This window comes from Schistocerca americana, chromosome X (assembly GCF_021461395.2).
Source record: "Schistocerca americana isolate TAMUIC-IGC-003095 chromosome X, iqSchAmer2.1, whole genome shotgun sequence".
NCBI classification, from domain to species: Eukaryota; Metazoa; Arthropoda; class Insecta; order Orthoptera; family Acrididae; genus Schistocerca; species Schistocerca americana.
In genome coordinates this window covers 998,582,458-998,604,105 of record NC_060130.1, presented here as the reverse complement: position 1 = coordinate 998,604,105, position 21,648 = coordinate 998,582,458, and positions in this window count along the sequence as shown.

Below are 21,648 nucleotides of genomic sequence, written 5' to 3'. Positions count from 1 at the left end.
TCATTGTAATATTCTAAAGAGTGGAAAAAATAATCACTTCAGCAAGGAGTTGAGATGCCTATAAATATTCAGTTGCACCTGTACCACTGAGAATTTGTACATAATGTGTTTCATTTGTATTTTAGATTTCAATTTGTAAAATGTTAAAGTATATTCATAAATGTACTATGTCTTATATTTTGTATTTCATGTGTGAATTTGTAAATGTCCATTCAATCTAAAGAGATGTTAATAAGAATTTGTGTACTGCAGATATTTTGGAAACATATGTTTTAATGAGAAATAATGTGAATGAATAATGTTTGTGTTATGAAAAATTTTAACTGTTTTAAATATGATGAGAATTCAATATTGACGTACTATTTGCGTGTTGAGAATAGAGATAAGACAAACAAACGCTTCCTTAACTTCACTCATCTTTCATAATCAACAATATCATGAATGTTTGAGAATTTTGGAATGTCTGAAATTATTGTAAAGAGAGAATCTAGAGTGTGGATGAATCATTTTAATAGAAGTTAACCACGAGTACTCGAAAGGAAAATGTGGTAAGATCAGTCAAAGAACTACTATACAGGACTGTAGAGCCATTTAATAATCATCTAAATAGGAAATGCCATGTAAAGTAATACATTTCAAATCAAAACAGAATATTAAAACGACAACATCCAGCATAAGTTAGAGCAGTAGCCCGACAATGATTAAAATTAATTGAATTTACAATTTTGCACTGCAGTGAGCCATGCCTCAACCATCGATCACACCACCACAAAATTAATTCGGAAGGGACAGCATGTGTAAGGCGTCCGGATTTTATAGACCTTACATGAGCGTGATCCATAATGACAGTACGATACAGAATGACATCCTCAGAAAGTAATAATTATATCAACAAAAAGCGATTGCAGTAATCTCATGTACCGAAAACTAACAAAACAGTATCTACCAATATAAGGACAGGGGCATGCATAAGTAAGTTAAAGTGAAATGTATTTTGGAGGCGAACGGAGCAGGTGGTTAATGGCATTGGAAAATCTCACTTAACAAGAGAAGGGCGAGATTTAGTGCAGAAAGGGATAAGGTCAGAACAATACATTATTCCTCTGGACCAAGGTTAGGTGGCTGGACGGCTTTAACAGTGCTAGGCGACGACCTGGCAAGAAAACTAAAATTCACCTCTAACGAAATGGCGATTAGCTGAAGCCATACTGGGCGACGCAGAAGCGACATGGTGGGGAGATCCCATTATATAAAAGCATTTTGAGAACTAAAGTTTCTAGAATCTCTTTCGTCTAGCGGCAGTCCGCACAAGTGTGTAGAAAATAGCAAGGGCATTGAAAGCTTTGCTTCTGCGAAGCAGAGTAGCTTCACACCTTTGTAAAAATAAAGTTTTAACAAAATGTCAGTTTGGTTTCCAGAAGGGTTTTTCAACGGGAAATGCTATATATACCTTCACTAATGAAATATTAAATGCTCTGAATAACCGGAAGTCACCCGTTGGGATTTTTTGTGATCTATCAAAGGCCTTTGATTGTGTAAATCATGGAATACTTCTAGATAAGCTCAAGTACTGTGGTATGAATGGGACAGTGCTCAAATGGTTTAAATCATACGTAACTGGAAAAGTGCAGAAAGTTGAAATAAACAGTTCACATAATATGCAAAAAACTGGTGATTTCTCAAACTAGGGAACAATCAAGAAAGGGGTGCCGCAAGGTTCGGTCTTGGGTCCTCTGCTGTTCTTCATATATATTAATGACTTGCCATTCTATATTCACGAAGATGCAAAGCTGGTACTTTTTGCCGATGATACAAGTATAGCTATCACACCCGACACACTATAATTAACTGGTGAAATTGTAAACGATGTTTTTTCAGAAAATCATTAAGTGGTTCTCTGCAAATGGGCTCTCATTAAACTATGACAAAGCACAGTACATACAGTCCACACAGTAAATAAGATGACCCCATTAATAAATATAGACTTCGATCAGAAATCGGTAACTAAGGTAGAATGTTCAAAATTTCTAGGTGTATGCATTGATGAGGGGTTGAACCGGAAAAAACACACTGATGATCTGCTGAAACGTTTGAGTTCAGCTACAAATGCTATTAGGGTCATTGCAAATTTTGGCGATATACGTCTGAGTAAATTAGCTTACCACGCCTATTTTCATTCTCATCATATTCTGGGGTAACTCATTATTGAGTAAAAGAGTGATCATTGCACAAAAGCGTGTAATCAGAATAATTGCTGGAGCTCATCCAAGATCATCCTGCAGACACTTGTTTAAAGAGCTAGAAATCTTCACTGTAACCTCACAATATATATATTCACTTATGAAATGTCGGCCGCTGGTGGCCGAGCGGTTCTGGCGCTACAGTCTGGAACCGCGCGACCGCTACGGTCGCAGATTCGAATCCTGCCTCGGGCATGGATGTGTGTATTGTCCTTAGGTTAGTTAGGTTTAATTAGTTCTAAGTTCTAGGGGACTTGTGACCTCAGCAGTTGAGTCCCATAGTGCTCAGAGCCATTTTGAACTTATGAAATTTGTTATTAACAATCCGAACGAATTCAAAAGTAATAGCAATGTACATGGCTACAACACTAGGAGAAAGGATGATCTTCACTACTCAAGGTTAAATCTAACTTTGGCTCAGAAGGGGGTAAATTATGCTGCACAAAAGTCTTTGGTCACTTACCTAATAGTATCAAAAGTCTGACAGATAGCCATATAGGATTTAAAAGGAAATTAAAAGAATTTCTTAATGGCAACTCCTTCTACTCATTAGATGAATATTTGGATATAGTAAGTGGGTAATTTCCAAACCTCCACAAAAAAAAATAAAAAATAAAAAAAATTGAGTGTGATGTAATATTTTGTCTAATGTAATATCTTGTATGGACACCTTTTATTAACCTGACACGTTCCATATCATTACGAAGTGTCGTATTCGTGATCTATGGAACAAGTACTAATCTAATCTAATCTCTGGATGATACGCATCGCTTATCATGGTGACAGATAGCAAAGAGGTAGTTAATTATCCCTGCAGGGATTTTAGAGTGCAAAGAAATTATGCACATTGCTCCAAACCTTAGCGAGTGTGCAATAGCCATTATTTCGACAACGGAATGCAGTAAAGTTGAGACTAAGTGAATTCAGTCAAGGCCAGAGTAGGGAATTAGCGTTTCAGATCCAACACGGAGACAACGCCATTGAAGATCCTGCTTGGTAAAGTGCTATCGCGCATAAGGCCACAGTAAATGTTAAATCGACATTTTGCTCACTCCAACTTGCGTACACTTTGATAATTGAATATCAAAAGCTAGGATACTAACCTACCCTCACACTGAGTAAATGAGAGTTTTTCATTGGTTTAAAAAGTAAAATTAGTCTCCACCAACTCATTGCACAGACCAGTTTCACCAAAGTAGACGTAAGTTACCTGATGAAGATTTTTAATCATTCTTGCCTGTGATAAAAATTTTCATATTTAGAGATAACGATTTTAACAACCGCCAGTTTAATATGTCCAAGAGTTAAATATTTTATTGAGCTTGATTGTTGTGTATGACTTGACCCCTGAAAGCACAGTGATCAATTATATGTAGACTGAAAAAAAGGAATAGCTGTTTTGTCTTTCTAGAATAGATCCCCAACTTTCACTTTTATTAATTTATGCATTCTAGTTACGTGACAGCAGTATTTCGAATTGCTCCTAATATTAGCTGCATTGAAAATCCGGTTTTGCTACCATGACTTTGTTCTTTCGTAATGTTACCACTGGTTGCTGTTCCACAGGGCCATGGATTGGAAAAAGTTCTACGAGCGTTTTCGTTTTCCCTGACATGGCTGTTTAGTGAATTCACAACACGATCCGTAGTGAACTTACATTCATCTGAGAACAGAACTCGAAGTCGGAACAGATGTGTGTCAATGCAGTGGTGCAGAAACCAAGTGCAGTAGGCAACGTGTTGTGGAAAATCGGCTGGACCGACAGTGCGTAACGTTTGTAAATGGTACTGATGTAACTTTTGCTCACTCAGAACGTCCCAGATGACACTGTGTATACCATTCATCGCACGAACAGTTGTTCGAGTACTCGTTGACGGGTTCTCTTCAATGCGATTCTGTACAGTTTCTTCAAATGCGGGCGTGCGGTGTCCTGCCTCCTCTCTGCCAAGGTAACTGTTTATCGGAGCTGCTGCGTAACTTGGGCAAAAAGTTTAAGTGCCGGCATGTTGTGTTGCGGTAAACATTCGTGATACAGCCGACTAGCAGCTCTTCCGCTACCTCGAGCTTCTTCGTACACAATTACATATTTATCTATTTCAAAAACGTGTACCGACACATTTGTAGTGTATCGGAGAGACACAGGCACTGTATAGGTCCCGCAGCAGGACAGACTGTAACAACGCCGGCCGAAGTGGCCGTGCGGTTAAAGGCGCTGCAGTCCTGAACCGTAAGACCGCTACGGTCGCAGGTTCGAATCCTGCCTCGGGCATGGATGTTTGTGATGTCCTTAGGTTAGTTAGGTTTAACTAGTTCTAAGTTCTAGGGGACTAATGACCTCAGCAGTTGAGTCCCATAGTGCTCAGAGCCATTTGAACCATTTGAACTGTAACAACATAATCGACAGTGAGTAGTTTATACAGTGTAATTTATAATGTTAAGTATAAAGTGTTTACTCTTTACTGCTTAATGTCTTTGCATTAATGTAAGGAAGTGGAGTTTAGCGAAATATGTTTAGCAGAATTGTAATTGTGTGCTTAAATAATAGAATTTTATTAAGTATGTTTGTTTATGTATGAAAAACCGCAACGTAAAAACTGGTTCATACGTAGGGATTTTGTATTGTATAACGTAAAAGACATAGCGATTCCCCTCCGCTACGGAAATGGTGTGGCGCGAGCTAAAAGGTGGAATTGGCGCTCAGGCTGAGCGGGAAGTGAGAGAGCAGAATTAGGCAGTCAGTAGCCAGCGGCCAACCAGTCAACAGCGCAGGTGCTGAGCGAGGCATCCAGTATCTAATTTAAGATGGAATGGCCTCGGGTGTAATTGTGGCTGCAAAATGGTGCTCTTGCATTGGAAATGGCTCTAAAATAATAGTCACGTTGCCAAGAAGAACTAAATAGAGCATATTACTCCCAAAGGAGAGACCAGGTAGTCGCCACGTGCTCGCCACCACTATTGCGCCACTACTTCACCAGATCCGAGAATTAGAACTGCGTAACAGTATGAACCAGAGGGTTTGTGTGATTTAATTTGCAATAATAATTCAAATATTGCTGAACTTCGTGTTCGGATCATGAATTTGCTCCTTTCATGGTACCTCACAGGGTCCTCTCCTCAAAATTACTAAACACCGAGCATCCTGTGTGTGAAAACTGATAGTAATGTGTGTTATTTGCTTATGCCTAATTTCTGAATGCAAAAATATATAAATGTGGATAATGAGATTAATAGTTTCATTGAAATCAAGGGAGACACACGTACTGATGAATTTATAAAAATCACCAACGTGTTTTTATTTGCTTCTGTCTTACAAATATCAGTATTTTAATGTTCAGTGGTACAAGAGTTGTCAGTGAAAATCACTTGCTTCCCAAGTGGTATTATGAAGCATTTGGTTTGGATGCTACTTGAAGTTCAACTTTTAATTGAAGTCATTTCTGAAGTTGTAGAGAGTATTATCAGTGCAAATAATGTTAAAACTTTGCAAAATAAATAATCTTAAGTGGGGTAGTAATTCAGCCTTTTTCATAATGCAAAATACTTCTGAAAAGTGTGTATAGTTTGCTTATTAAAGAAGGGATGGTTTGTGGGACCCGATTTCATTCTTTTATATCAGGAATAAACCAAAATGAATAGTTGTTTTCTAGCTAAAGAAACCAGAAGTGATTATTTAAAAGAGTATATATAAAAGGTATGTGTACATTGCTATCTTATTGCATTTGTGATGTGTATATATGTGTTAGCCAAACTTTAATTCTTACCAGATGCCACTTAGTCTTGTGCATGCCCTAGGGAACAATTCATGTGCCAAATTAGTGAAAGGCAGAAGTGAAGATTGTGGTTAACAGGGATAAAGTCTCTTTTCCATTTCTGTGGTTGGTTAACTATGCTGTTGATAACTACTGCTACCTACTGTGTAGTTCGTCTGGTTATTGTAGGTGTTCATTGCACTTAATTAAGAAATGATTTATGAAAGTTACTTTTGCAAGAGTAAAAGTAGATTCATTAAAATAATGTTTCCACATTATTATGTCTAATTAGGCTGGCGACTGTTTTATATTTCATTCACAGGAACTCTGTTACTGTAATTTCTTACAAAATTTTAGTCTTTCTGTTGTCTACCAACTGCTCCTACTACGAACTTCATGTTCGATTCTCTCTGTCTGCTAGGTAACACACGGTCAAACTTTTAAAAATCCTCCCAGAGGGTAACACATGCTGTACGCTTAAGTCATATTTAAGCAAACTGCAGCGGTAGTGTTATACTTGTCTTCCTTGTGACAAGTTTGTAAGTTCCGTTATTTGTAAACACTGTAGCACACGCACGCGAACGCCAGTAACAGTGACTTCAAGTGGCGTCAGGCGACTGTCTGACGTGGAACACGTCATCCTCTCTACCCCACACCGCATACCACGTCAAGCAACTCTGAGACTTTTCTCTTTCCCTCAGCAGACGTACATACACATATGAACGGAAACCGTCGCAGAACGAAAACGGTACGTTTCCGGACATGGGGTCCCATTCAAAATATTATGTATTCACTCCTCTCTACAAGTCCTAGAACTTTATAACGGGAATTTTCGAACATCCAGTATACACACAACAGTATCGGCATTTTATTAAGTCTATTGCTGTTATTAATGAATAAACCAGAAGTCTGAAGGATACTAGAAGAAAAACCACAATGACGAATCAAGCCTTCTGAAATAAAAATATGTTATTAAAGAACAGCTATCATAATTTAGAGATAATGGTGAAATTTGTCAGGACATTTATTTGAAGTTTTCTAAAGCATCGATGTGAAGTGCTGACTTTCGGGAAGCAAGAAGCGAAAAGGATTCTTGAGGTGTCGATTTGCAGGAGAGCCTCAAAATATCCTGGGCTGACAAAAAATCAAATGTGTGTTTTCTAATAGAAATTATCGAACAAAAGTCACTGAATAATTCATTATAGAAAAGAAAAACTACACTGATCAGCCAGAACATTATGACCACCGTCCTACTATAGATATATGCCCGTCCAGGCGGTAGCAGCATCACCTGGCGAGTCAGACACACGCAGCGTGCACATTGTATCACTGCGGTTGCTGTCCTTGTGTAGAATGGGGAAGGCGAACGGTCTACGTGAGTCTGACCTAGGACACATTGTGACGCTCCCGAGGCTCGGCGCGAGCATTTCGAAAACTACACAACGGGTCGGATGTTCGAGGAGTGCTGTGGTGAGTGTCTTCGACACGTGGCGAAACTCAAGTGAAACCATTTTCAGACGTCGTGGGGTTGGGCGGTCACCCCTCACTGCAGACGTCGGTCGTTGTAGGCTGGGCAGACTAATAAAAAAGGACAGGCGGCCAACTGTGGCGAAACTAACGTCAGACTTTAATGCTGGGCAGAGCGCAAGTGTGTCTGAACACACAGTGCACCGAACGCTTCTAACGTTGGGCCTCCGCAGTCGACGAACCGTGCATGTGCCAATGTTAACACCACAACATCTGCAATTGGTAACCACGACTGTAATGGACACTAGCACCAGACGTTGGTGCAGTGGCAGAACGTTGCACGGTCTAATGGGTCCCGATGCCTTCTTCATCATGCCGATGGGAGGGTGCGAATCCGTCATCTTCCAGGGCAACACCTCCTTGACACCTGTATGTGGGACGGAGACAAGCTGGCTGAGGCTCTATTACGCTCTGGGGGATATTTACGTTCGCATCCATGGGTCCAGTGGAAATTGTGCAAGGTACCGTCACGGCCAAATAGTATCGTAAACTGGTTGCAGACCACGTACACCTCTGCGTGGCCATCATGTTTCCCAATGGCAGTGGCATATTTCAACAAGATAATGCACCATGTCACAAGGCGAAGAATGTGATGGATTGGTTCGAGGAACACAGTGGCGAGTTCCAATGGATGTGCTGGTCCCCCAGTTCGTCAGATCTGAACCTGATCTAACACATCTGGGATGTGATCCGACGTTGCGTCAGGGCTCATCACCCCCAATGCAGGGATTTACGGGAATTAGGTGACATGTATGCAGATGTGGTGCCAGCTCACTGCAGCGACCTACCAAGGCGTCATTGCTTCCATGCCACGACGCGTCACCGCTGTTATCTGTGCCACAGGTGGACATACCGGCTATTAAGTAGGTGGTCATAATGTTCTGGCTGATCAGTCTAAATTAACTGTGCACCTAATATGGTATAACGAATTCTTACAGAACATCTTTGAAGAAAACTTTGTGTGAAGGTTAGTAAGAGGCTTAGCCCAAAACGTTCATGCTGCAAAGTTTTTTCAGTAAACAACGTGCAATGACAAAAACCCAGTTTATGTGCGCCCAGTGTTAGGGACGTAATGATGTACTAATCTACAAAGGGCGTTCAAAAAGTTTTACACAGTCGTCTCTATTTTTTTTATTTTTCGCGAGAGGAGACTGAAATTTTTTGTGAACATACTTGGAACATTTAGCTATAAGTTGGTATATAAAAGTATTTTCTTTTATTTACAGGTGAGCCATAATGGACCGTGAAGTAGATGTCAGGTTATGACAACGATCGGTGATGGAGTTCCTCTTCAAGATCGGCGATGACTCTGCCACATCGATTCACAAGAAGTTGCCTCCTGTTTACGGTTATGGGGAGGACACAGTGGATTGCAGCAGTATCCAGCGGTGGTCGCAGAGGTTTAGAGAAGGTGATTTCTCTCTACTGGACAATCCACGATGCGGTAGACCATCGACGGCAGTGAGTGATGTGAACAAGGAAATCATTGATCAAATCATCCAAAATTGTTACTGTTTGTCACTGGACAAGCTGCGACGTGTCATCAAGACCCACAGACACAGCGTCAGGGTCAGCTCATCAGACTACGCCATGACAACGCCAAACCCCACACAGCCCTTACGACGCAGGAGAAAATCAGGAAAATGGGCTGGAAAATTGTTCCTCATCCTCCCTACAGTCCGGACTTGGCTCCGTCTGATGTTTACCTCTTTGGTCGTCTGAAGGCGCACCTGCGCGGTAAAACATTTGATAGTGAGAAAGACCTTATTTCTTGTGTCAAGCGATGGTGTAAAAGTTAATCCCCAGAATTTTACCAAAGTGCATTTACATCATGGAAAGAACGTTCGGCCAGATGCGTCACAGCTGATGGAGGCTACATTTAGTAGGCTCAATGTATAGCTAAATGTTCCAAGTATGTTCACAAAAAAATCTCATTCTCCTCCTGCAAAAAATAAAAAAAAATCAGAGACGACTTTTGTAGTTCGCTGATCAGCTATCGGAAGCGCGCGCTGCAACTGCAAGTGATATCACAGAAAAGTCTTATAGATTTCAAGACAACGTGAGGGAAGTTGCAGTGTTGCTGCCATAAACTGTGTCAGGTTATGACATCTGCACACGGAAATAACGTGCAATTGGTGGTAGCCTTCTATGTGAGGTCGCTGAGCTGAAGATTAACGCTATGAGATTGCCGAAGGAGGTGGCACAGTCGTTAGCACAATGAACTCGCATTTTGGAGGACGACGGCTCAAATCCGCGTCTGACCATCCTCATTTTTTTCTTGGTTTCCCTAAATCACTCCAAGCAAGTGCCAGGAGAGTTCCTTTGAAAGGGGACGGCCAGTTTCATTTCCCATTCTTCTCTAATCCTACCTTGTGCTCCGTCTCTAATGACGTCGTTTTTGACGAGATGTTAAACCCTAAACTTCTTTCCTTCGGCCTTTTACGAGGGGCGTTGAATAATTAATGCAACACAATCTTTGTGAAAGCAGGCTGGTTTCATTCAGGATTGCAATGCACCACACTATTTCCCACTCTTCTGGCTACAAAACCTTGAATTCAACATAATCTCCGTTCAATGCGACGGCCTTACGCCACCTTACTGAGAGGGCATGTATGCCCGAATGGTGCCACTCTGCCAATCGATGTCAGAGACAATGTCTTGCTACATCAATAACGTCCCCATCATCCAAGTACTGCTTCCCGTGGAGTGCATCCTCCACTGGGCCAAACAGAGCAGTACCAACAGAGACCTCAAGCTGAGTAGCGAGTTGTTTGATTGTGATCCGTCAATCACTTGGAGTGAGAGTGTCCTCACGTTCCAGAACGTGTGTGTGGCCGGCCGGCACGCGGGAGATCGGACAAGTCTGTGCGACCTTGCTGTGATGATGACATACGCCTCGCCCAACGACTCAGCATACTTTTGTGCACTGCCAAATCTCCGTAGACATTCTGTAAGCGCCTATGAATAATTGAGATGCTCTGGTTTTCCGCCAAAAGAAACACAATGACGACTCTCTGCTTGGAGCATACCTTCGTTACAGGCGACATTTTTGAAGGATACGAATAGCGCCGTCGGAAATCCATGAAACTATAGCGGCAGAAGCGTGAATATATCACAATGTCCCACAACAAATTCCGCAGTTCTTCTACCAAAAATGGCCGAGGAAACAAATGTGTTGCATTACTTATTGAATGTCCCTCGTACTATTGAGATCGATGGAAGGTGTCAGCAAATTTTAGGAACACTTGTGCGTAGTTCGTTTGTGTTGAAGAGTGCACATGAAATAGTCAACATATGTGAAATTCCCGAACTGTTGCAAGCATTACGTCAAGTGGGATACCTTTCTTTAGCTATGCTTATTGTTTCTGAAAAGTGCTTATCGTTTTTAAGCGACGAATAGCTGAAAAAATTAACAAGGAGAAATCAGTGGTCACTGACAAATAACTACAATGACATCCTTACTGATATGTTGGCCTATCCAATGGACGGTTCGTGAGATGTGGGTAACGATAGTAACGCTGTAGACTACAGATATAGACGCAGCTTAAAGCTCCAAATTTGTGCTGTGTGGCCAACCTCAGGCGTCTGTCTCGTTACACGTGTTTTTAACGAAACAATGTTTTGTGTGTAGCATCCCTTGTTAGCTTGGCGCAGCGCTGACTAGCAGTGCAGCGCGCTTCCAATGGCTCGGCAGCGAGCTAGATTACTAAATCATTGCCCCTAACAGCGGGCGTAGATAAGCTGCGTTTTTGTCATCGTGCGCTGTTTACAGTAATGGCTGTTTGATGGGTCTCATACGGATTAAAGATTACTCACTTGTTAATGTGAATGTGTATAGCTTCTCCCCATCCGTGTATAATATGAGTAATGTACTGTGATAGCGGCATTTACAGTGATATTATGAAATTAACCGTATCACACAACAGCTTAATGGTCACTCGCATCTGTAAAAACTGCAATCGCGATGTTTAATATTAGAGGATCATCGAAACATCGAGCGTTGTGGATAATATTCATTACATTATAAAACTATCATTCATTCGGGAAGCAAATATTTCACCGAGCGAGTGAAAATATGTTCCCGAGTGCGCGATCGTATTTTCTAATAGATGAAAAGAAATGGGCAACGTACCATGAAAAGAAAGGAATAACATGGTTAATATATGGAAATCTGAAAATAATTATCAGTCGATGCTACGCGAGGGGATTCATAAAGTTTTAATTATTACCTCGAAAAAGTCGAGGTGTGAGCATGAAACTTGGCGACGTTGCGCGGCAGATTGCTAACCGAAGGGGCCCGGGTTCGATTACTGACCGGATCCCATGCATGGCATCAAATGACAAGTCTAAACCTATGCAACTTCGTACAAGGTTACGGATTGACTCTAATGAATATCCTGAATTGTTGCAAAAAAAGACTTGGTGGCGTTTTAAGTACGTCTCTACCTATTCACTCTTAATTACGACAATTTTTTCCCTATGTCGGATGGCTAGGCGGAGCTCTTCATTGTAGAAGTCTGCATTTTGTCTCCTCGGGAAACATATCACTCGAGAATAACTTCGTTTTCATTGCGGAGACGACAGCCACACAATGGTTCCTTCACCCGATAAAAGAGAAAGAAGTAGGAAAAATACCGGAAGGAGTAGGGGGGTGGGGGGGGGGGGGAAGGTGGTCTGAGCTAAAATTTGTGGTTCAAAGAAGCACCATGTGTGACTGAGTGCCATGAAGAATGACGTGTCGTTGTCGGGTAGCAAAATTAGCCCTTGAACAGCTTTCCGCGACTGTTCTTCATGACAACCTTATATAAACTTAGGAGATTTCTTCAGAATGGTCCTTTGGTGGTTTGCCGCTTACGAGCTGAGTCTGTTGGCACAAGACGATGCCAGTCTCAAAAACGCTCAGGATCTCCCTGCCCGATGATGAAGAGGCCTTCGCCTTTTCCAGGGCTGGTGAATCCTCGTGTTTCCATTGCTTGTTTTCCCCTTTGTCACCCAGCACTACTGTAGCCATCTGGACTGGCCTGACGCAGCTGCAACAGTTCCGCTGTCGCCTAGGCTCAGTGGGCTATTTGTATAGCTATTTGTATAGCTATTTGTATAGCTGTGAGCAGTCTCATAATACAAGGTGATTCAAAAAGAATACCACAACTTTAAAAATGTGTATTTAATGAAAGAAACGTAATATAACCTTCTGTTATACATCATTACAAAGAGTATTTAAAAAGGTTTTTTTTCACTCAAGAACAAGTTCAGAGATGTTCAATATGGCCCCCTCCAGACACACGTGCAATATCAACCCGATACTCCAACTCGTTCCACACTCTCTGTAGCATATCAGGCGTAACAGTTTGGATAGCTGCTGTTATTTCTCGTTTCAAATCATCAATGGTGGCTGGGAGAGGTGGCCGAAACACCATATCCTTAACCTACCCCCATAAGAAAAAATCGCAGGGGATAAGATCAGGGCTTCTTGGAGGCCAGAGATGAAGTGCTCTGTCACGGGCTGCCTGGCGGCCGATCCATCGTCTCGGGTAGTTGACGTTCAGGTAGTTACGGACAGATAAGTGCCAATGTGATGGCGCTCCATCCTGCTGAAATATGAATTGTTGTGCTTCTTGTTCGAGCTGAGGGAACAGCCAATTGTCTAACATCTCCAGATACTGTAGTCCAGTTAAAGTAGCACCTTCGAAGAAAAAGGGACCAAAAACTTTATTGGCTGAAATGGCACAGAAAACGTTCACCTTAGGCGAGTCACGTTCATACTGAGTTGTTTCCCGTGGATTCTCAGTGCCCCATATACAGACATTGTGACGGTTGACTTTCCCGTTAGTGTGGAAAGTTGCTTCATCACTAAACACAATCTTTGAAACGAAAGATTCATCTGTTTCCATTTGAGCAAGGATAAAATCACAGAATGTACAACTAAATGAAACTTTATAGCTCCCTTAATTCGCCGACAGATAGTGCTTAGCTCTGCCTTTTGTCGTTGCAGAGTTTTAAATTCCTAAAGTTGTGGTATTCTTTTTGAATCACCCTGTATATTGGGCGGTCGCCCGTTTCATCTCCAAAAAGTCGTGTAAGTTGTTGATTACTGATTTTCACTTTTGCCACCATTAGGTATTTCGCCATTTAGACTTCTTTGACTATACTGGTAGCGAGTGCGCCTCTGTGGTATATATTGCTGACTTGTTATTGTAAATGTCCACCAACTCAGCATGGAATGTTGCGGCGTTGGTCACATTTAAATGCAGAAAATACATTAGCGCACTATAACGAGATCCTCGTCCAGGCCGTGAAGGGGATGTTGACCGGCCACTGTCCTCTGCCGTGCAGCGTCCTGCGGGTGCGGTATGGAGGGGCATGTGGTCAGCAAGTCGCTCTCCTGGGCAGTTTGGAGACTTTCCAGACCTTAGAGTCGCTGCTCCTCAATTGGCATCACGAGGCTGAGTGCACCCCGTACCAGCCCTCCCGCCAAGGATAACCCTTAGCAGTGTTGAGAATCTAACCCCGGTCCTCCGCATCTGTGCCGACCATTCAGCTATGGAGGCGGATAGTTACCACACTGTATTATTCGTTATCAATGGGTTGCGCCATTTTGTTCTGGCACCTGTAGCGAGTGCTTTAGTACTGTGCTACAGAGATTACCAGGACTGCACTCACGTGCGTTAAAACAAACAAATACTAACTACGTAGCTTTATTTTGGTGATAACGAAATCATTTTGTTTTCATCTCGTAATTCCATCTTTTTTCCATTCGATTTCGATTCACAGTTAACAATGTACATACATCTCGTCGAAAAAATTGAATGGGCCTTATAAATGGAATGATCTAGATATTACTTTCGAAACTATATGGTGCTTCCAACATACCTGCTGTACGATCTAAAATTGACAAAAAGGGCATTAAACCAGTAAAATGTTCCTCCTCTTCCATCCTCATTACAAAAAAAGAAACATGACAATATCAACATTCACGAAAATCTAAATATCTTCAATACAGCTGATAAGGTACATATTTGGACAAATTAGAAAAGCCAGTAATCTACATGGCGAACGGGAAGGCACTGGATAGGCTGCTGAATGGCCAAACGTTGGATGTATACTAGGATGTGTGTTATTAGCTCCTATTCCACAACGAGCTCAATATACAATATGTGTGAATGTATGTTCCGGTGAGTCTGCAATATGAGGAACTGTAGTCCGTAGTCATTTCAATACTGACACCTCCGGTACTCGATAGCGTGCGATATAAACACATCTTAACTAGGATTTCATCAGTATTTTAATAATTTTCATAATATTTATACAAAAAGATCTCAGTGTAGCATCTAAGTAAAAAAATTTTAAATCTGTTCTTTTAATTTATTCATTTAAATGAAACTGTTCAACAGTAATTACATATAAAATCTTCTTAAAAAAGTGTTGCAGAGGTCTTATAAAAGACATTTTGTTGTAAAATAACTACACCAGCTTGGTGTCGTTATTTTACAACGTAATGACTCATTATATAATCGATTTCTATCCTATTACTGTATCTCCAGCAGATAGTGATAAAGAATAGTATATATATATATATATACACCTTTAGAAAACATTTCAGGTTACTGGCAACACATGATACTCATTGGCAACATATATATGTGAGAATTTTAGTATCTCCTTATTTCGCAAGACTTTGTGTTTTATGTGTCATATCTTAAGTTACATATACATGCTGATTCTTATTTACAGATGTAAAGATGACAGTTAAAGATCGAAACAGGCCAGATGAATGAAAACGTTTCACCGAATGAAATTTTGTGATGATGCTATACAGGGTGGTCCATCGATCGTGACCGGGTCAAATATCTCACGAAATAAGCGTCAAACGAAAAAACTACAAAGAACGAAACTTGTCTTGCTTGAAAGGGGAAACCAGATGGCGCTATGGTTGACCCGCTAGATGGCGCTACCATAGGTCAAACGGATATAAACTGCGTTTTTAAAAATAGGAACCCCCATTTTTTATTACATATTCGTGCAGTACGTAAGGAAATATGAATGTTTTACTTTAACCACATTTGTGATAGATGGCGCTGTAATAGTCACAAAAGTATAACTATGTAGTATCACGTAACATTCCGCCAGTGCGGACGGTATTTGCTTCGTGATACATTACCTGTGTTAAAATGGACCATTTACAAATTGCGGAAAAGGTCGATATCGTGTGGATGTATGGCTATTCTGATCAAAATGCCCAACGGGCGTATGTTACGTATGCTACTCGGTATCCTGGACGACATCAGCCAAGTGTCCGGACCGTTCGCCGGATAGTTACGTTATTTAAGGAAACAGGAAGCGTTCAGCCACATGTGAAACGTCAACCACAACCTCAAACAAATGATGATGCCCAAGTAGGTGTTTTAGCTGCTGTCGGGGCTAATCCGCACATCAGTAGCAGACAAATTGCGCGAGAATCGGGAATCTCAAAAACGTCGGTGTTGAGAATGCTACATCAACATCGATTGCACCCGTACCATAGTTCTACGCACCAGGAATTGCATGGCGACGACTTTGAACGTCGTGTACAGTTCTGCCACTGGGCACAAGAGACATTACGGGACGATGACACATTTTTTGCACGCGTTCTATTTAGCGACGAAGCGCCACTCACCAACAGCGGTTAAGTAAACCGGCATAATATGCACTATTGAGCAACGGAAAATCCACGATGGCTGCGACAAGTGGAACATCAGTGACGTTGGCGGGTTAATGTATGGTGCGGCATTATGCGAGGAAGGATAATTGGCCCCCATTTTATCGATAGCAATCTAAATGGTGCAATGTAAGCTGATTTCCTACGTAATGTTCTACCGATGTTACTACAAAATGTTTCACTGCATAACAGAATGGCGCTGTACTTTCAGCATGATGGATGTCCGGCACATACCTCACGTGCGGTTGAAGCGGTATTGAATAGCATATTTCATGACAGGTGGATTGGTCGTCGAAGCACCATATCATGGCCCGCACGTTCACCGGATCTGACGTCCCCGGATTTCCTTCTGTGGGGAAAGTTGAAGGATATTTGCTACCGTGATCCACCGATAACGCCTGACAACATGCGTCAGCGCACTGTCAATGCATGTGCGAAGGTTACGGAAGGCAAACTACTCGCTGTTGAGAGGAATGTCGTTATACGTATTGCCAAATGCATTGAGATTGACGGACATCATTTTGAGCATTTATTGCATTAATGTGGTATTTACAGGTAATCACGCTGTGACAGCATGCGTTCTCAGAAATGATAAGTTCACGAAGGTACATGTATCACATTGGAACAACCGAAATAAAATGTTCAAACGTACCTACGTTCTTTATTTTAATTTAAAAAACCTACCTGTTACCAACTGTTCGTCTAAAATTGTGAGCCATATGTTTGTGACTATTACAGTGCCATCTGTCTCAAACCGAAAAAAGTGGTCCTGCTAAAACATTCATATTTCTTTACGTACTACACGAATATGTAATAAAAAACGGGTGTTCCTATTTTTAAAAAAACGCAGTTGATATCCGTTTGACCTATGGCAGCGCCATCTAGCGGGCCAACCTTAGCACCATCTGGTTTCCCCCTTCAAGCTCGACAAGTCTCGTTCTTTGTAATTTTTTCGTTTGACGTTTATGTCGTGAGACATTTGAGCCGGTCACGATCAATGGACCACCCTGTATATGGTTCAAATGGCTCTGAGCACTATGGGACTTAACTTCTGAGGTCATCAGTCCCCTAAAACGTAGAACTACTTAAACTTAACTAACCAAGGACATCACACACGTCCATGCCCGAGGCAGCATTCGAACCTGCGATCGTAGCGGTCGCGCGGTTCCAGACTGAAGCGCCTAGAACTGCTCGGCCACAGCAGCGAGCGATGTTATATATTATTTTAACGTCATATATTACTTCAAAGCAAGTCAGTGAATATTTTACAGCGTCTTGTGAAAATAAAAACTTCAATCCGTTTCACTTCTCTGTAATTCCTTTCTCACAGGTTTCTTCTAAGTTAGTTTAGAGTTTCTCGTCCCATCCCAAATTTTCATCTGATTTGACTCAATGTCAAGCACATGCGCTGGTGAACATCCTTCTGCTTTATGTTTCTTACAGTACTTAATATCCACTTTTCATGCTAGATTGTTAATTAGCAGTAGATCATAAGTGTGGGTCCTGGGCAAGAGAACAGTCTTATCTCAAAGTTGTGAAGGTGTTTTGAGAACCCTCTGGAACGCACTTAATTGTGATTTGCAGAGTATCCATGTAGATGTAGATGAAGGTGATGAGATAATACTTCTGGGAACCTACACTCCCTTGCCGCCAGGTGAGGCTGGCATGTGTTGAGGTCATGTTCACGCCACTGTGATAAAACATAGCGGAAAAATGTAGGGTGCCGATTCACTGTGACAATTCTAACCCAGATAAGGCTCTAGTCAACTTGTGTGTGTTCAAAAAGGTGGGAAACTCCTTCTCTCTAGGCCAATGAGAATCATGCTTCAGCTCCTCTGTTTTTATTATAATTCTAACTGCATGAGATTGTCATTCTTGTTCTGTTTGCAGCAGAGAAAGGATCACCATGAAGCATCAACAGAGACCAGCCACTGCCTCTGGCAAGAATAAAAAGAAGCATAGTGTCACATTTGAAATCAAGTATTTGTCCATTCATTATTATTATTGTTTATTAATTAACATCATAGGTGTTTGTACATATGTTTTGTTATTTTGTTCCCTCAGCACAGCACATTCCTATTGTGGCATTATCGGAACTGCTGAAATACGACAGCAACAGCCCATAAACGGCCTCCAGATTTATCGTACCTTCCGTTCGAGCATTCTGTACTGCCACAGATGCAGCTGTCCGAATTTCCTCAGTTAAGTGCTGGCAGACTACTGCTGTTCAGAAATACCTATAATCTGACTGCTGCCGGCCGGCGAGGCCGAGCGGTTCTAGGCGCTTCAGTCTAGAACCGCGCGACCGCTACGGTCGCAGGTTCGAGTCCTGCCTCGGGCATGGATATGTGTGATGTCCTTAGGTTAGGTAGTTTTAAGTGGTTCTAAGTTCTAGGGGACTGATGACCTCCGATGTTAAGTCCTATAGTGCTCAGAGCCATTTGAATCTGACTGCTAGCAGATCTAAGTGTGTAAATGCGGGCCAGACACCTGATAGCGACTTTGACATAATAACTGAAGTGGAGAGCGTTCAGTGTCTTTGTACTGGGGTACAGTACATGTGGTACGATTAGGATTACATGTGTAGTATGATGGACTACACCGAGAGGAAGACAAAGAGTGCCTACGATCCATCACAGACTCCTCTTAATGTCTACACGCTTTGTAGGAAGGTGGCCATAGTCAACATGTATGGAGAAATAACGTTAGAATTAACTTCATACATTACCCATTCAAGTATCGTGAATTTGCATGAATTATACTCTGAGTTAGCAATTGTGACAGACAAAATGAGCCACTGGTATCTGAATGTTGGGCTGCTTTCTCTGGCTCTGTAGACTATTTACGAGAGCATAGTGTAAACATGAGTCGATTACAACAGTGTATAAATACCTGTATTCATCCATTGCCAAAGTCTCTAACTGTGAACGTTATAAACATAAAATCAGTAGAAGTGGGCTATATGGACTTACAGCCCATGTATATCATTGCTAAAAAGGGTTCAATGCGATTCAGACACATGTCGAGGTCCCCATCCACATACTCATATGCATTTCCCATGCAACTGAGAGTTATGAAGCACACAGGGTGATTTCACAAGAGTGCAATTATTTGCAGAATATTTTAGAATGGAATGACTGTGAAAATGTGTCATTGTATACATATAATATTGTTTTTACTGCCCCTCATCCTGTCACTAAAATTAGTGAAAGAAAGAGAGAGAGAGAGAGAGAGAAAGAGAGAGAGGGGGGGGGGGGGAGAGAAAATAGAACCCCCACTGCAATGCTACAGTTTTTGTCCAAACATCCACTCTAAAGACACATGTCAAACATTTAGCCTAGTACAACAAATACATACAAACTAAGTCAAAGGACCACGTGCTCTAGCACTGCAGCTACTGCCACAACCTAGAGCTGGATCCCACAGCGTCCGGCCACAGCAATAGTTCCTTCATGAATAAGCCAGCAGAACTCTACAGGCAATGAAGCTTACACACATCAAGATCCCCACCCACATACTCATATGCATGTCCTATGCAACTGAGAGTTATGAAGCACACAGGGTGCCTACACAAGAGTGCACACACACACACACACACACACACACACACACACACACACACACACACACACATACATACACACTTCAGAGAGTGGTAACTATTTTGCCACTTCCTCCAGCAGTAGTTAGGATTAAAATGTGAATTAAGAGTTAATAAATAGTAGTAGCCATCGAGGCTTAGTTGGTATGGTGAGAGAAATACCTTCCCATTACCATAACTGGGTAAGTCTGTTACGGTGCAACTACTGCAGACATACAATCTTAGTTAGGAACAAAGATAAATTGAGAATTTTTTTTTATTTGTTCCTATTTACAACCCCCGCAGTACAGTTTAACAGGAGGAGGACCATCAATGTAACATCATGCATCCACATCGTAATGCTTGTAGGAATGTTCATAGTTAGCAATAAGCACATCACTCTTGAACTCTCGAGGTAGCCAGTGGATTCTATATAAAACATCACATACAGTGGTATAAGATGTGCAGGAAACAGATAAAAGTCAATACCATTCATACTATCAAACTATGGCATATTTATGTAAGTCTGTTATAAATGTCTAAAAGCACTTTCAACACATTTCTATTTTTAAGGGACTCGAACATGCAGTAAGCGTTAGGTTAATCACACTCCTCTAACTCAATCATTTTGACAGATTTGGGGATAATTAATTCCAGAATATTTAGGACATCTGTGCTAAGCAGATCTCTTGAATATACCAATGCTATGCATTTTGATTCTCCTTTAAGAATAAGTTAATGGATATAATCAAAGTATGAGCAGATGCTTCAGTGTTCGTAACTTGTACTAGAACATTCCCTCCCCCTCACACAAGTTAACAAGTACTATTTCCATGCATTCAATGGGTTTAGCATCAAGAATCAAAAACTTCTTCATTTGCCACAAGCGTGGCGATTAAGTGACTGTAGACCCAAGTGTATTTGGCAAGGGCAAAGATGATAGAAAACATGTTTTAAAATTGCATATACTTCTGCTCATTCTATATATATATTTACAGTGAGTGATAAAGTGTTTATCCAGTCATGTGAGAACTCTCAAAGGTAAATATGTCGAAGTGTATAGCAACACTTCCCACTGCAAGACAGCTGTCATTTAAATATTAATAATGAATAAGAATGTAATCGTAGAACAAGAAAATGTGCGGGTAACTCAAAATTTTTTCTTTCTCCTTGCAGCGAGGAGCTGCCACCAGACGGGACAATAATCCTGTTTAACGTGTCTTACAGTTTAAACATGAGCAGCAGTAACCTCACTAGTGAGGAATCATGTGGTGACTTTCGAAAATACCAAGTTTGTATTAGCCCTGGATGAATGGATTCACCTATCCAATAAATAAACGCAAATTGCTGCCATGTTCCACAGAAATGCTCACTCACCCACAGTGATACTGGGTGATCATACGATCTCCACAAGGGACTTCCCACAGTTAGTTAACTATTTAACAAGAGAGAGTGCTTTCGTTTACAATAGCACAGATTACGAAATCTAATGTACGGCAGTTATGTGATCCAAGATGACTATTGACTGAGCTGGCAACCTTAAGTGTACTGATTCTTCAAGAAAATGTGGAGCATTGTATTGGCATTTGAGAGCAAAACTCAACATCCATCAGATGAAACCATCACTCAACTTTACAATTCTTGTTATGTAACAACACATTTTTATAAGTATGAACCAACTGTGCCAGATGTAGGCATAGAACTGTATAGTTATTTAAGTATGCCCATATACCCAGCTATATGTAATAGTTTCAAAAGTGTGTTTCTTATTTCTCTATAAAATCCACTCTATGGTAATGTAAAAGCATATACCTAACTGTGAACAAGTGGATGAAACACTCCCATCACAAGGACACT